Consider the following 15,090-nt stretch of genomic DNA (forward strand, 5'->3'; position numbering starts at 1 on the left):
TAGTAGTTATAAGGAACATGTGGCAAAGGAAGTTTGAATGTACCTGGGACTAAGAGTTGACAACAGACAGTACTGGAAGAAATGGAGCATATTTAATACTCTCCCCTTTTTTGTTTTCCTATTTGAATTAACCTGCTGAAGACTAATTCTAACAAACACCTTTTCTGAATAAAACGCATGGATATACAACACAAATACTTCTCAAGCCCAGAATCTCTTTTGTTCAACCTCTCCAGTAATGAAAATTTCCACTAATGAAAGCCAATCTATGATCCACTGACTTTTTAAAACAAGATAAGCATCCATGATATAACGATTTGATCTTATTTTCACTCTTCTGGCTCCCATTCTCTCCTAGAATGCTTCCTCTTACCTAAACCAAACTTCTACAATCTGATCTATTAAGTTGAAATGAAAAGGTAGCATTTTTAATCTCCATAAATAATTTGAGCACTGTCCTGACAAGAGAAAGAAGAGAAAGTAAATGACCTGTGAAAACCTCTGTTAGTTGCTTCATACTGATACTGAACTCCTAAATGTGTTAATACAGTTTTCACAGCCTTTTCATTAACTTCTCAGAAGGCCTTCTTTTCCACTAACACACTTTGTATAAGTTCTTCTTTCTTTTTTTTAATTTTACAGAAAGACAAGTTAATCATGAGGCCATGTAGTACAGACTTAATTTATGTGGGACTTAGGTATATTTTCTACAATGACTGCTACAAGGATAATTAAAATTATTTGAAAATTCAGAGGATGGTATACTATGTTTAGATCCCATCTTTTTATGCTTATTACAAATCTCATGAATCTACTAAAAGTTTTTAACTCAAATCATGGATGAGGTTATCTGTCACCACTTGTGTTAACATTTACACATACAGATTAAAAATCTTGATGTGTCCAATTTCTTTTACCCTCTAGGTTGTTTTAGGATGGAATTGGGAAACAGAGTTCTAATTTTCCTACAACTGCATTATTTTGATTTTTTAACTCACGTTTGGAATAAAGAAGAGTAACTTAGTTATGAGAATATCATACTATCTTGTGAATAAACCAGAGACACACAAGTACTCCAAAAGACAACATAATTAAATACATATATATGAAAAATTTTAAAACAATGCCTAGCAATTGCAATCCCTGAATTTTAAAGCTCAAGAAGACCTTATAAATCATATAGTTCATCCCCCTTAGTTTAAAATCCATTCTTAATTTGCTTAGAGTATGATTATTATATGAAGTTATTCATTCTCCCTAATTTTCTTTAATATTAATAATTAGTATTTATAATTGACACCAGACTCTATACCTTGACAATTCAAATAATCTTAGATCATGGGGAATACTAACCAAGTCTAACTTCCCATTTAGTTATGGTAAAATGACAGACCCTGAAAAGAAATAGGGTGACACTTTCACTGTACACACAAAAATATGAATTCAGGGTTTGATGCACATTTCACTTTTTCTCCTACTGTAGAACATAGTTTCTATTTTAGGAAAGGTTGGTTATGTATTCTACCTTCTAAGCTTTCTTTCTAGCTCATGAACTGAAGGACCCTGTCTTAGTTTCCAGGCCGCTATAACACTATACACTGAGTTGACTTAAAAAATGGGATTTTATTGTCTCACAGTTTCAGAGGCTGGAAGGCCTGCCTCCTCTGGAGGTCAGTAGTATTCCGGCCGGCCAGTAGTTCTTGGATTTTTTGACTTTCCCAACTCAAGGCGATGCTCTCACCTTTCTTTTCCCAGTTCAGCTGACTTCCAGCCTCCAACTCCTCCCCACAGCTTCCTATTATTTATAAGGCCTCTGGTCAGAGGATTAAGACTTATTCTGATTCTGCTGGTCATGTCTTAACTAAAAGTAGTATCTTCAAAAGATCCTATTTACAATGGGTTCGCACCTATAAGAATGAGATTAAGATTAAGAATATGTTTGTTTGTTTTTGAGGGTATATAACTCTATCTATCATGGATCCTTAGAAGGATCAGATTAACTAAGGCAGTTTTGGGAGATGTAAGAAGTCCTAAGAGGCCAAGCTGGATTTTGAGCCAGATTCTTTTAAAGTTTTGGATACATTTGAAACTATATTAACTTTATTTAGACTAAAAGAGCAATTTAATGGCCTGATACAATTCCCACAAATTAAAACTCCATATTCTTTTTACAATAGTCAGTAATAATGACTATTGTTCTAAGTCTTTGATTAGTAGGTCATTAATTTAAAAGTTAAATTCATTATAAGTATAAAAAATGCTAGAACATTCACGAATTAATCTTTGCTAATCTAACAAAAATTTACACTATCCTTCTCATGAGAAAATCTACATTTGGTTTTAAAATTTAAAAATAGAAGGGATTAGCATTGATTTAACTGAAGCAACAATAACCTATTGAGTAATAAGTTTGAGATAACAGGTGTTAACATTGGTTCAATCTACCTACCACAGAAAAAAAACAGTATTAGTGATTTATTTAATCCTAATTTATTTAAGTAAATTAATCTACTTAATTTTTGAACTCTTTTTAGATGGATAAGTGATTATAATTGCCTGATATCTATCTCATAAAGATGATGCAAAGCTTAATAATACACTTTCCCAGTATTTGACCTTCCCAGGAAATCATGCTATTGGATTTAATTCAATATCTGTGAACAGACTTATGCATACCACCAGCACTAAATAACTGGACCTTAAATATGTTCAATCAGATAGATTCCAAAAGTGAATCATTAACTTCATTATCCAAATACATGACAAATTTTAATATTTAAATGCTAACCTGAGGCATGCCTGGGGTTATACTTCAACAAATCTTTAGGAACCATTGCATTTCTTACATGAGGTGGTCTTGTCTAGAACTATATGCTATTTTATTTATAATGTTCACATTTTTCTGATTGTTCTCAATGACAAAGTCATTGATTCTCACACCATGTTTTCTAATTAGTGATAGCAATCCTTTTTTTAAAATAGGTAAGCAAATGAAAGTAGAAAGAGAAAGAATAATTTCTTTTTAATCCACACCCCTCCCAGAAAGATTTAAAATAATTTGCAAAAAAGAATACATGGGTGGTTCAGTGGTAGAATGGTTGCCTTCCATGCGGGAGACCTAGATTCGATTCCCAAATCATGCACTCCACCCCCCACCCAAAAGAAAACAGTCTGCATGAACACATTCAATACAATGAGCTAAGGCAAATTTTAAGAGTTACATGAAGAAATCGTAACAAAAGGAAAATGAGAAAGGAAAAAGGAGTCAGGAGTTAGGCTGGTATACAAAATGTATGCTGCTGTGTCCTAATGCATTGCTAAAGGTAGGTCACAAAATTGGTGAGATCCAGTAAGTCCAAGATACTACAGAGAAGTTCTAAAGCAGAACTGGGGATAGCTTCAGTGTTTATGATTTTCATGTAATTATTAAATTCCAAGACAAAGTTAGGTGCAAAATATTTCACTATTACACTGTTAAATATTTCACTATTACACTGTTTTGTTTTTTCTTAATCATTAAGGAACATTATCATAGCCTTTGAGCCCCTCTTGATTAAGAAGAAAATCTTTCCCAGAGTAGCACTGTTCTAAATAACGTTATGCATAATAGCAATGTTCTACATAAGTATCCAAATGTGGCCAGTGGCTAGTGTATTTGATAGTACATTTCTAATGCATATACGTATGTGTATATAAATTTCTCTTTCATGGTGATATATTTCTCAGTTACTCAGTCTCCTAATTCAAATAGAACTATTTTTTTATTTTAAGGCATATTTTCATCTAAATAATTTATTTACATCTCTAACTTATCTTATTCAAGAGAATTTTCCAAATTATGGTCTCAGTATTCCCTTGCCAGGTAAATTCTCTTGGTAATTCCTAAGCACAATATTGTATATGCTCAGATTCTGGTCTTCATCCATTCCTGAAAGCAGTCTTTCAGTTCCTTAAACTATCAATCATTCTTACTCTGCTTTCACGCCAGCTGACATGCCACTTTCAAAGAGGTATATGTTTTCTCTTGTTTCCTGCCTTTTTGATATGGCTTGTGGATACAGGAAAAGTATAATAAAGATATTGTCCAGAAAGTAGCTTCTGTAGCCATTGGACAGCTGACAACAGTATCAGTGATAGATGCATTTAATAAAATAAATAAAATATATTCCTACTACAGGCAACTAAGTAACATACAAAATGCAGCTGTAATATTTTTACAGCGTTCAAAGAAGCTGCAACATCATAATTCTAAACCTGACATAAATTTTTGTTTTTGGTAGTTACTAGTGTTCACACACACACACTGCTATAGAGAAAAAAGAAAGCACCAGTTCAAACTACAAAGGAAAAAATCAAAATAAGATCATGAGGCATTTCATCATATTATAGAGATAATATCGCTTACATTTCAAAACCACCTTGGTAATCTGGGGCTCCAGGGGTTCATAAGATACAGCACTTGACACACAAAGGGATGACTTAAATGACAATTACTGTTTTAGGTACAAATCTGTACAGATCACACATAGGACCCAGTACCAGTGTGAACTTTCCATAGTAAATCAATTTTCCAAATACACTCAATGTTTATTGTGTGTTAAGGACAGGAAAGCAAATGAAAAGGAAATGAGTGACATTAAAATCTTTATGCTCTATTTTAGTTTTTCCTTGGCAGCACTGAGCAGATTTTCTTAAATTTAACTACGGTAATAGTTGTATCACTTGAGATCATACTCTAGGAGAAAGGCAGCATTACTCTCTTACTCAAGCACTTTGATCCCCTCATAGTTGACTTAAAAGCCATACTTCTTAATGTCAGTGAGATATGTGTATTGAGATTCAGGAATGCCTAGAACACTCGTATTTACAGTAAATCCAATGAATACCTCTTCCTCTGGAAGATCTTTTGTTATTCGAAGCTTACTCAGTGGCTAGGGGGTTAATGAATGAAATGGATCACTGGACTGAAAATAAAAATCTGTATTAAAAAAAATGTTATGCCAAGAGAATTAAACACGACCTAATACTGTAACCACTGAGAATTCTCAACAGTAAAATAAAACCCTGTAGTTCCAGCATTTTCATTAGTTTTCCAGTAGCACTGGATGCAGTATGAATTACAATGAGGTGGAAAGCAATGTCTGCTCCTTTTAAAAACCATATACTATACAGAGAAAAAAACATTCCTTCAATTCAAACTGTGATGGTGATTGGTCTATCCATATCACTAAGTATTTTAAATTTTAGTATATTAAAATATTTCACATAACAGAATATTGCATTTAACCTTCAAAACAATAAATATTAAACAACGGACACGTTGAACCATGCTGCATTATAAACATTAATTTAAAAACATGGAAATTTATAAATCAATTAAAACTTTTGCAAGAAACCCTTATAAGTACATTATCTGGAGTTAGAATTATGTTTGTTTTGTCTATTTAAACAGATGCAAAGTAACATAAAGGGTGAATAAACCATACAAAAGAGGGTATGTTCATGAATCAGCTATTTATCACTCATCTCCCATGCTTGAAAGAGTCCAAGGACTTAAATGTAAATTCACTGCACTTATCACTTTTCTGAGTGATTCTGTTTTTAAGTTCACGTTGGGATTGTCTATCTCCATATTAGACTTTCAAATTCTAAAATGCTGACTCACGTCATAGGAGAAAAAGAGGCTTCCACATAGGGATGTGAAAAAAGTCTTAATTTTCTGTTCATTTTCCCCATTCATTTTGGATAGCACAACCTTACAAATAAGACCTAATGCATGCAAAACAGCAAACTGAAAGCTCCAAGGGATATACTATAATCAGCTATTTCAGTATTTTAAGTGCCTTATTATTAATAGCAAAACAGTTTTAAAGTCATCCATGATATATGCTACAACTAACTCAATGTGTCACTGAAATATGCAATGTTGGTCTGTTATGGAAGAAATAAAATATGCAGGATAAGAGCAGATCTTCTGCATATATAAATAAAATTCTTTTTGTTTCATATTTTCCAGTTTTATAAAAAGGGAGAAGAAACACTCCTAATACTCATTTCACTGGATTTTGCCACAGTGTTTTCTCTTGCCTACTATAAAAATTTAAATATGTTTTCTTTTCTGTCTTTATACTACCAGTTCTCTGTACAGAAACATGTTTTAGTTTTAACATGAATTGGTTTTATGGACTCCATCTAAACCTTATTCATGAAATATTTTAAACACATACAAAAATAATATCTTAATGATCTTCAAAATGCTGAGGTTTCAAGTTTCTGTAATTCTGCTGTCAGGCCAGGCAATGTGTTCATCTCTGTGTGGCAGTCTGCCTTTCAGGCATCATTAACATTTTAGATTTTCATAAATTCTGCTATGTCCAAACAGACCAAGAACCTGTATTATGTAGAGTCCCTGAGGGGATTAAGCAGATATTAGCTTAATTTTGGTTTTATCTCCAAAAAGTTTAAAAATAAGAATAAAAACTGGGAACAAAACAAATATTTCCACGCTGGAATATATAGTTTCTACTATATTAAGGAAGAAGCAGGCACTCAACACAACTCAGGAAAATCCCAGCCCTCAGAAAACAGAAAAATATGAAATACATATTTTTCAAATAAGAACAAAAGTTGAAATACCACATAAAATATATCTAAGAAATAAAACTTCAGATTAAAGTAGAAAATGTTTGAAGAATGTTGTGTTTCTGGATAAGCCTTACAACATTCCTGCATCCCTCCTGGCTAAAGACCCGTTTCCTTGAATTAACCTTCATTCCATTTCCTCAAGCTTGCAAAGGTGATTCTCATACTTTACTATGATTACTCCAAACTGTATGAAAAGTTAAAGCTACATTTTTTTTTACAACTCTGTAAATGCAAGCTTAATAAGAACACAACCACAGTTAACATAACAGGCTCAGTTCTTTGCTAACTTAGCCAAGTTTTCATGCCTGGGAAATTTGAGTGATGATGATGAAAGAATTTTTAAAATTAAGTTATTCATTTGTTTTCTTCATTGGTTATTTAATCATATTATGTCCCAGCTTGTTCCATAGAGAGTTTGAGAAGGCTTACACTAAAATCACATATAATGCATTAAAAATAATAAGGTCAAAGAAAATAAACAGAAATTTAAATATGAAATCAAGACTAGAAGGCACCCCAAAACTCATAAACTTAGGATCTTAAATTCAGCAAGTATTTTCTTATTCTGGTAAGTTGAGATGTTCAGTACTACCAATGATTCTACTTTTGCTCTAGCTGCTAGGAAAGTCAGAGATAAGGTTTATGTTCAATTATTGTGGCCTCCCATGGTCAAAATAATTTTTTTTATTATAGCTTTTTCCTTCCTTACCTTTTTACTAACTGGCTCTTGCCTTTGTTGTTGAGTTACTATCCTTGATCTTATCCATCTGTAGTTTTATTGGAAGTTAGAAGAAACCCAAACGCAGCATTTCCCTATTCTGAGCTCACTCCATAACAGTGGAGCATACGGAGCCATTTCTCTCCTCTGGTGTAGCAGCCTGGTAGGAGGTGCTCAGTATCTGATATGGGGGCAGGCAGAGGTGGGATATGTAAAAATGTAATAGGTCCAGGGACTCATACCTTAGTCCTTACCCTATTCTGTGGCACTTCCCCTCTATACGTTCCTTTTCCTGAAATAAGAGATGTAAATGGTCCATAATTGCACATACAGATTTGCCAGTTACAAATATCTCACAGTCGCGAAGTCATCTAGGTGTTGTCTGAGTTAGCATATGAGCAGTCTATTTAAGACCCTTATACAACCCAAAGCCCTGTTTAATAAACCCATCGCTGGGACTAAGCCAGAAAAAGAAAGGAGTAATGACCATCTCTCACTGATTATGTTTCGTGTCACAAGATCTATAATCTGTGGCAAAAGTTCACTCCAGGGAAATCTGTAGCCATGAAGCCTAGCTGGTCCAGGTCACATGGAACCGTGATATGGCATGTAAAAAAAAACAAGCAATTCAAGAGATGATAAAGCTTGAATAAGTTATCAAAGAATGAATTGATGAGTAGGAGGCAGTGGATAAGTTATCATTCTTCTCTTACAAACTTACTATCAAATTTACTACTCAAATGAGAAAAGAGTCAAAGGTACATTTTCATCTAAGACAAGATAACTAGGTGATGAGTCTTCAAATAAATTTAAAGGACCAGACTACATTGAAGAGCAATCTTTTTCACTATGCACATTACAAATGACTAAATAATTAAGAAATGGGAGAATTTTTGCTCAGTAACATTAGGGATTTAGAGCATTCACTTTCTTAAGATCCTATCACCAACTGTGCTTAGTATGAATTACATAATAGTTTATTATTCTCATTTGAGTTGAAACATTAATATTGATGAGATGTTCTGACCCAAGAGAGAAGGCGATTTAAAGTCAAAGGAATTTATTTTCCCAAAAAGCTTAAAGGAAAAGAAAAGAAAAGAGAGAGAGAGACAAAAAAGTCAGGGTATGTTGCTCAGTAGGTATTTCTATTTCTTTCTGATAGAATTACCCTCTTGATATTGGCACCCCAGGGTGTGATCAGTCTCACCAGTATACTCAAGGTAAGCATGCCAAGAACCAGGTAGCCTAAAGAGGCCAAGACCAAGATTCCTATCAGCTGGGAGGCCAACACCAACACTCCATTCAGCTAAGAGATACAGAACTTGTAGGAGTCCCATAGATTTAAGAAAAGGAGCTGATTCCCAGATAACCATGGTATGTAGTTAAAAAGGTACGTCCGCAGCTCACAACCTCAACCTACAATAATAATAGCTCAGTTTATACAAAAAATGTTTAACATTATAAAGTTATTACATATACTTATTAATATATAATGTAAAAGTAAAGAAAAACAAGGAAATTTAAGAGAATTCTATAGAATATCCTGTTCAACAGTAGTTTCTAACATGAATAAAGCCTATTCATACAAACTGTAGACAGGGACATTGAAATGTGCTTGTTATATTGAACTGGGTATTGTTCTAGTTATTAAAAGGAGATTCTACATAAAATATAAATACACATTTTTTACCTGAACATTTTAATTGAGTTTGAGTAGTTACAATTTCTGTTATAGTGGAATGGACATCAATCCCAAGTAATGAGGCTTCCAAATAGGGTCTTATATGAGTGGAGAAGTTCAATCAATACCTTGTATAATTTCAAAACAAGAATAAGTCATGAGAAGTGAACTGCTCACATTCTTTGTTCTAAATACATTTGTTATGATCAAAGAAGCTGTGAAGCTTCTTATTCATAAGTGAATGATAAAGAATGCAATTAAGAATAACTACTACCTATTGGGTACTTTACTGTGCTCATTAACAGTATACCTATATGATCTTATTTAATCCCCACTACAGGCCTATAAAGTTATCTCTAGCATCCTCATTTTACAGATGTGGAAACTGAGTCACAGAGAAGATCCCCAGATGACAAAGCTAGTGAGTGTTTCAACCAAAATTCAAACCAAATTTACCTAACTCCCAACATTTCCACTATTGAATATGATTATAGTATCTTATAGAGTGGTGGGAAGAATCTAAATTTCAATATTTCATATAATTGAAATGTTTTTAAAGAGAAAAATCAGCATGTTTGGCTATATATATTAAAATATCAAGATTACATATCAAACTACAAAAGCAATGAAGAGACAAAATGCTGTTTTGTAAACAGCTTCTCTGTTAGGCCTGAAGATTACAGAGCTGTAAACTTACCTGGCACCTGATCTAATCCAGGGTGCTCCACCACAGTCGGTTGTATTGTATGATTTTGCACTAAGCCCCAGAGGAACCACACTGAAAAATTAGCTGTTCAGGATAACAAATTGCCAGATGCTATACTCAAGAAGGTGATGGCATTTCAAGATGCAAGTGCAGTTTGGGAGGAAAATATCTCAGCCGTTATGTACTACATGCACCATACCAAAAACTTAGACTTCATTTCTTTTTATTATACACGACTTTTTGTTTAATAAAATGTTTCTTCAAGAGAAAAAAAAGCTACAGTAACATTTTTTATTTTCTAGCTAAGGGTTACCAGTTTTCTTCACAAATTAACCTAGTGGGTTAAAAAAGCACTTTGATAGATTTTGGAAATCTTTCCTCCTAAAAGGATCCAATTTTAGGATAATTATTGCCTGGATTAAGTAGCTATATTCTAAGTAGACATTACCTCAGTAGTATGTTTTCATAAGTAATGGGACTATACCTTTTCTTGTTTCTTCTATCCCCCATTTCCTCCACCAATGTTCCCCTACACCAAAATCCCAATATGAACTTTCTGAAACCCACAGACATTGGAGGAGATTCATTCTTTTAACTTAAGGTTTGGATCTCAATTGAAATAGTTAATGGCAAGGAGGTCTCTTTTGGGAGTATATTTTATAGTAAAAGATTATGTCATCATTCATTGAGTGGTTAGGGGTACACTGTCTCACAGAACTGAATAACAACAGGAAAGAGAAGCTGGGGATAATACAACAAAAACTGATGATTTAACTATTTTGCCCAGACTGCTTACTCATGACCTCTAATCAATATAATACATTCAGGAAATGTTTGGTCACAAAGCAGATGCTCGGCTCCTGACACACTGAGTTTTTGGATTCTAAAAAGATTTTACAGTATTTAAAATGTTCCTTTCTCAATCCCAGCCCCAAATTACTCTTCTTCCCAGTGTGAAAATTCTAATAAAGAGAAAATCTTTTATTATATAGAAACATATATATACACATATCTATTCCATATACTTAATTCATTTCATGCTAGAAACTTATCAATTTAGATCTAAATGTATGCTTTTACTACTTCACAAAAGCTGTCTCTTTTGCATGGTTTTTCTGATAAAACTTAGTCTAAGTAATTTGTTCCAACATCAATCACTGATCAGTATCTAATATTTTTATCTAAATAAAAGCTGATCCAGGGCATCCTTGTACTCATACTCTCAACCTTGTATAATTACTTTGGAGTAAGGTGAAAGCCTGAACTGCATGCCTGTAACCACTACCTCTGGGCAAGTCATGTAACTTCTCTGGCCACAATAGCCTCATCTAAGAGGCCATATGAAAACTGTAAAAGGCAATGAAAACATAGGATGATACCATTATTATTACTCAATATTCCACACAAAACATAAAAACACATAAAATCAACATAGAAGCTTTAAAATAATTATAAAATATTTTAATTCATTAAAAAGTGCCAAATATGGATGGATTTAATCCATAGTTTAATCTCCACCTCTCTTTTTACTCTAATTAGTTAACTTGCAGGTTTATAAAAAAAACATCCAGAAAATAAAGAATTCCCATATAACACTTCCCAAACACACACTTCCCTGTTATTTTTTTAACTGTTTTTTTGAATTGTGAAAATAAATACTCAAAAAAAACCAATAAATTTCAAAGTACATTTTAACAAGTAGTTATAGAACAATTTCAGAGTTTGGTATGGGTTACAGTTCCACAATTTCAGGTTCTTTCTTCTAGCTGCTCCAAGACACTGGAGACTAAAAGAAATATCAATCTAATGATTCAGCAGTCATACTTATTTGTTAAATCCTATCTTCTCTAACTCTTCCTTCTCTGATCCTTCTCCCAATCTTCAGGAGTATGTGGGCTATGCCCATTCCAACTTTTTCATGTTGGAAAGTGCTGTCGATAATACGATACAGGGGAATGGAACTAGTTGATATTCTTGGAAAGGCTGACCCCTCTGGGTTTCAGGACTTATCTAGCTAGGAACCATCTGGAGGTTATAGTTTCTGGAAAGTAAACTTAGTGTATGAAACTTTTTTTGTGTGTGTGTGTGGCTTTTAATAAAAGGGGATTTATTTTTTAGTGTATGAAACTTTTGTAGGATCTGAAATAGACCCCTAGGTGTTCTTTAGAGCTAACAGGAATGATGTTGCTTGGGGTTTGGAAAACCATGGCAATTTGCAATAATAGCTAATTGAAGCATGCATAAGAATAGCCTCCAGAATAGCCTCTCAACTCTATTTGAACTCTTTTAGCCACTGTACCTTACTTTGTTACATTTCTTTCCCCGTTTCCTTCCCTGTTATTAACAGTCCGCAGTAGTGTGGAACCCCTGCTGAAATCTCCAAAATGATATTATAAACATACTATTAACTGTAGCCCACAGTCTATACTAGGGTTACCTATCTGTGTTACACAATCCCCAGGCCCTTTTATTTACAAATTTTCATTCTAGTAATGTATATACATACTAAAATTTCCCCTTTTAACCACTTTCAAATACAGAATTCATTCGTGTTATTACATTCAAAATGCTGTGCCACCATCACGCCATAAATTACCAAACTTTTCTATCACCCTGTATTAGTTAGGGTTCTCTAGAGAAACAGTATAAACAGGAAACACTAACAAATATAAAATTTAGAAAAGTGTCTCATGTAACCATGGGAATGCAGAGTCCAAAATCCACAGAGCAGGCTGTGAAGCCAATGATTCCAATGGAGGATCTGAATGAACTCCACAGGAGAGGCTCGCCAGCCAAAGCAGGAAGACAGCCTGTCTCTTCTGAATCCTCCTTAAAAGACTTCCAGTGATTAGATTAAGCATCACTTGTGGTAGGAGACACTCCCCTTGGCCTGTCTTTTGTTGATACAAATGGAATCAACTATGGATGCAGTTGAAGTGATCATGATTTAATTCTATGAAATGTCCTCATTGCAACAGACAGGTCAGCATTTGCCCAACCCAACAAACAGGTACCACCAGTTGTCCAAGCTGACACATGAACCTGACCATGAAAGTCCACCCCTTGTTAACTTGGCAGATATACATACATCACCTTAAACCATACCTAATTTCTAAGTAAAATACATTATTAAAACACATTTTTTTCTAACGAGTGGAGCATCTAATGATGCTAATGATGTGGAACATCTTTTCATTTGCTTTTTGGCTTTTAGATTGCCTTTGGAAAAATGTTCAATTATTTTCTCATATTTTAATTGGGTTGTTTGCTTTTCTGTTGTTGAGTTACAGGATTTCTTTATAGATTTTGGATATTAAACCATTATCAGATATGTGGTTTCCAAATATTTTCTCCCATTCTGAAGGCTGTCTCTTTATCTTATAAGGAAGTCCTTTGATACACAGAAGTATTTATTTTTCATGAAATCCCACTTATCTATTTTTTCTTTTTGTTACATATGCTTTGAGTATAAAGCCTAAGAAACCATTACCTAATAAAAGGTCCCGAAGATACTCTCCTATGTTTGTTCTGGTTCTTATATTTAGGTTTAAGATCCATTCTCAGTTAATTTTTATATATACTGTGAGGTACAGTCCTTTTTTTCCATATGTATATCAAGTTATCTCAGCACCATTTGTTGACTAAATTATTCTTTCTTAATTGAGTGGACTTGACAACCTTGTCAAATATTGGTTGGTTATAGATGAGAGTGTCTACTTCTGAACTCTCAGTTCAACTTCACTGTTTTATATGTCTGTCCTTATCACAGAACCTTGCTATTGCGATTACTGTGGGTTTGTAATAAATTTTAAAATCAGGAAGTATGAGTTCTCCAACCTGGTTCTTCTTTTTCAAGATGATTTTTGCTATTTTGGGGATGTTCTAGTTTGCTAGCTGCCAGAATGCAATATATCAGAAATAGAAAAGCTTTTTAAAAAGGAAATTTATTAAGTTGCAAGTTTGCAGTTCTAAAGCCATGAAAATGTCCAAATTAAAGCAAGGCTATAGAAATGTCCAATCTAAGGGATCCAGGGAAAGATATCATGATTCAAGAAGGCCGATGATGGTAAGGGTTTCTCTCTCAACTGGGGAAAGGCACATGGCACTTATGGTGATGTCTAATAGCTTTCTCTGCAGGCTTCTTATTTCATCTCCAAAGGTCTCCAGGTGCATGGCCATGGCTGGTGGCTCTAAAGTGTTTTACAAAATGTTTCCTCTTTTAAAGGATTCCAGTAAATTAATCAAAATCACCTGGAATGGGTGGAGTCATATCTCCCTCTAATCAAAGGTTAATATCCACAGTTGGGTGCATTGGAGTCCGTGGAGATAATCTAATCAAGTTCCCAACCTACAGTGCTGAATAGGGATTAAAAGAAATGGCCGTCTCCATAAGATGAACCAAGATTAAACCATGGTTTTTCTAGGGCACATAATCCTTTCAAACCAGCACAGGGACCATTATGCTTCCATTTGAATTTGATGATTGGATTTTACATTTATGTGAAGAAGGTTGTTGGAATTCTAAATAGAATTACACCAAATATGTAAAATACTTTAGGTAGACTAGATATCGTAATTGTCCGATCCATGAACACAAAATGTTCCTCCATGTATTCAGGTCTTATTTGATTTCTTTTGTCAATGTTTTGTAGTTTTCATATATAAGTCCTTTACATCTGGGTTAAATTGATTCTTTTAGTTGCAATTGGAACTCTTTTTTTCTAAATTTTCTCTTCAGATGTCCATTTAAAGTGTATTGAAACACTACTGACTTATGCTTGTTGATCTTGTACCCTGACACTTCGCTGAATTAGTTTATCGGCTCTAATAGCTCAGTTACAGATTTATCCAGATTTCCCTCTATGCAAGATAATGTCATCTGCAAAAAGGGAACGTTTTACTTCTTGCTTTCCAATTTAGATGTCTTTTATTTCTTTTTCTTGATCTTTGGTTGGAACTTCCAGTACAGGGCTGAGTAACAGCGGTGACAGTACGCATGCTTGTACTCTTCCTGAACTTAGGAGGAAAGCCTTCAATCCTTTATCACTGAATATGAAGGTAGCAATTGGCTTTTCATTAGCTTATAGTAACTTTCAAGTCTTCTTATTCCTTATTGAACTTTTTTTGGGTGTCCTATCATTATTGAAAGGGGATGTACTGAAGTCTCCTAATACTAATGTAAACTATTTATCCCTTCAAAACTGTCAGTATTTGCTTCACATATTTATGGGCTCTGCTATTATGTGCATATATATTTATAACTGTTATGTCTTCTTATTGAGTTGACCACTCATCAGTCAGTATATGGCAACCTTCCTTCCTCCTCATAACAATTTTTCA

General features: G+C 33.9%; 1 protein-coding gene across 2 annotated transcripts in view; it reads right to left on the minus strand.

The window, feature by feature from the left end:
* SMYD3 (SET and MYND domain containing 3) overlaps positions 1 to 15,090 on the minus strand; it is an 876,127-nt gene that overhangs the window by 524,092 nt on the left and 336,945 nt on the right. The window lies entirely within an intron of this gene.

This window comes from Tamandua tetradactyla, chromosome 7 (genome assembly GCF_023851605.1).
Source record: "Tamandua tetradactyla isolate mTamTet1 chromosome 7, mTamTet1.pri, whole genome shotgun sequence".
Lineage (NCBI taxonomy): Eukaryota > Metazoa > Chordata > Mammalia > Pilosa > Myrmecophagidae > Tamandua > Tamandua tetradactyla.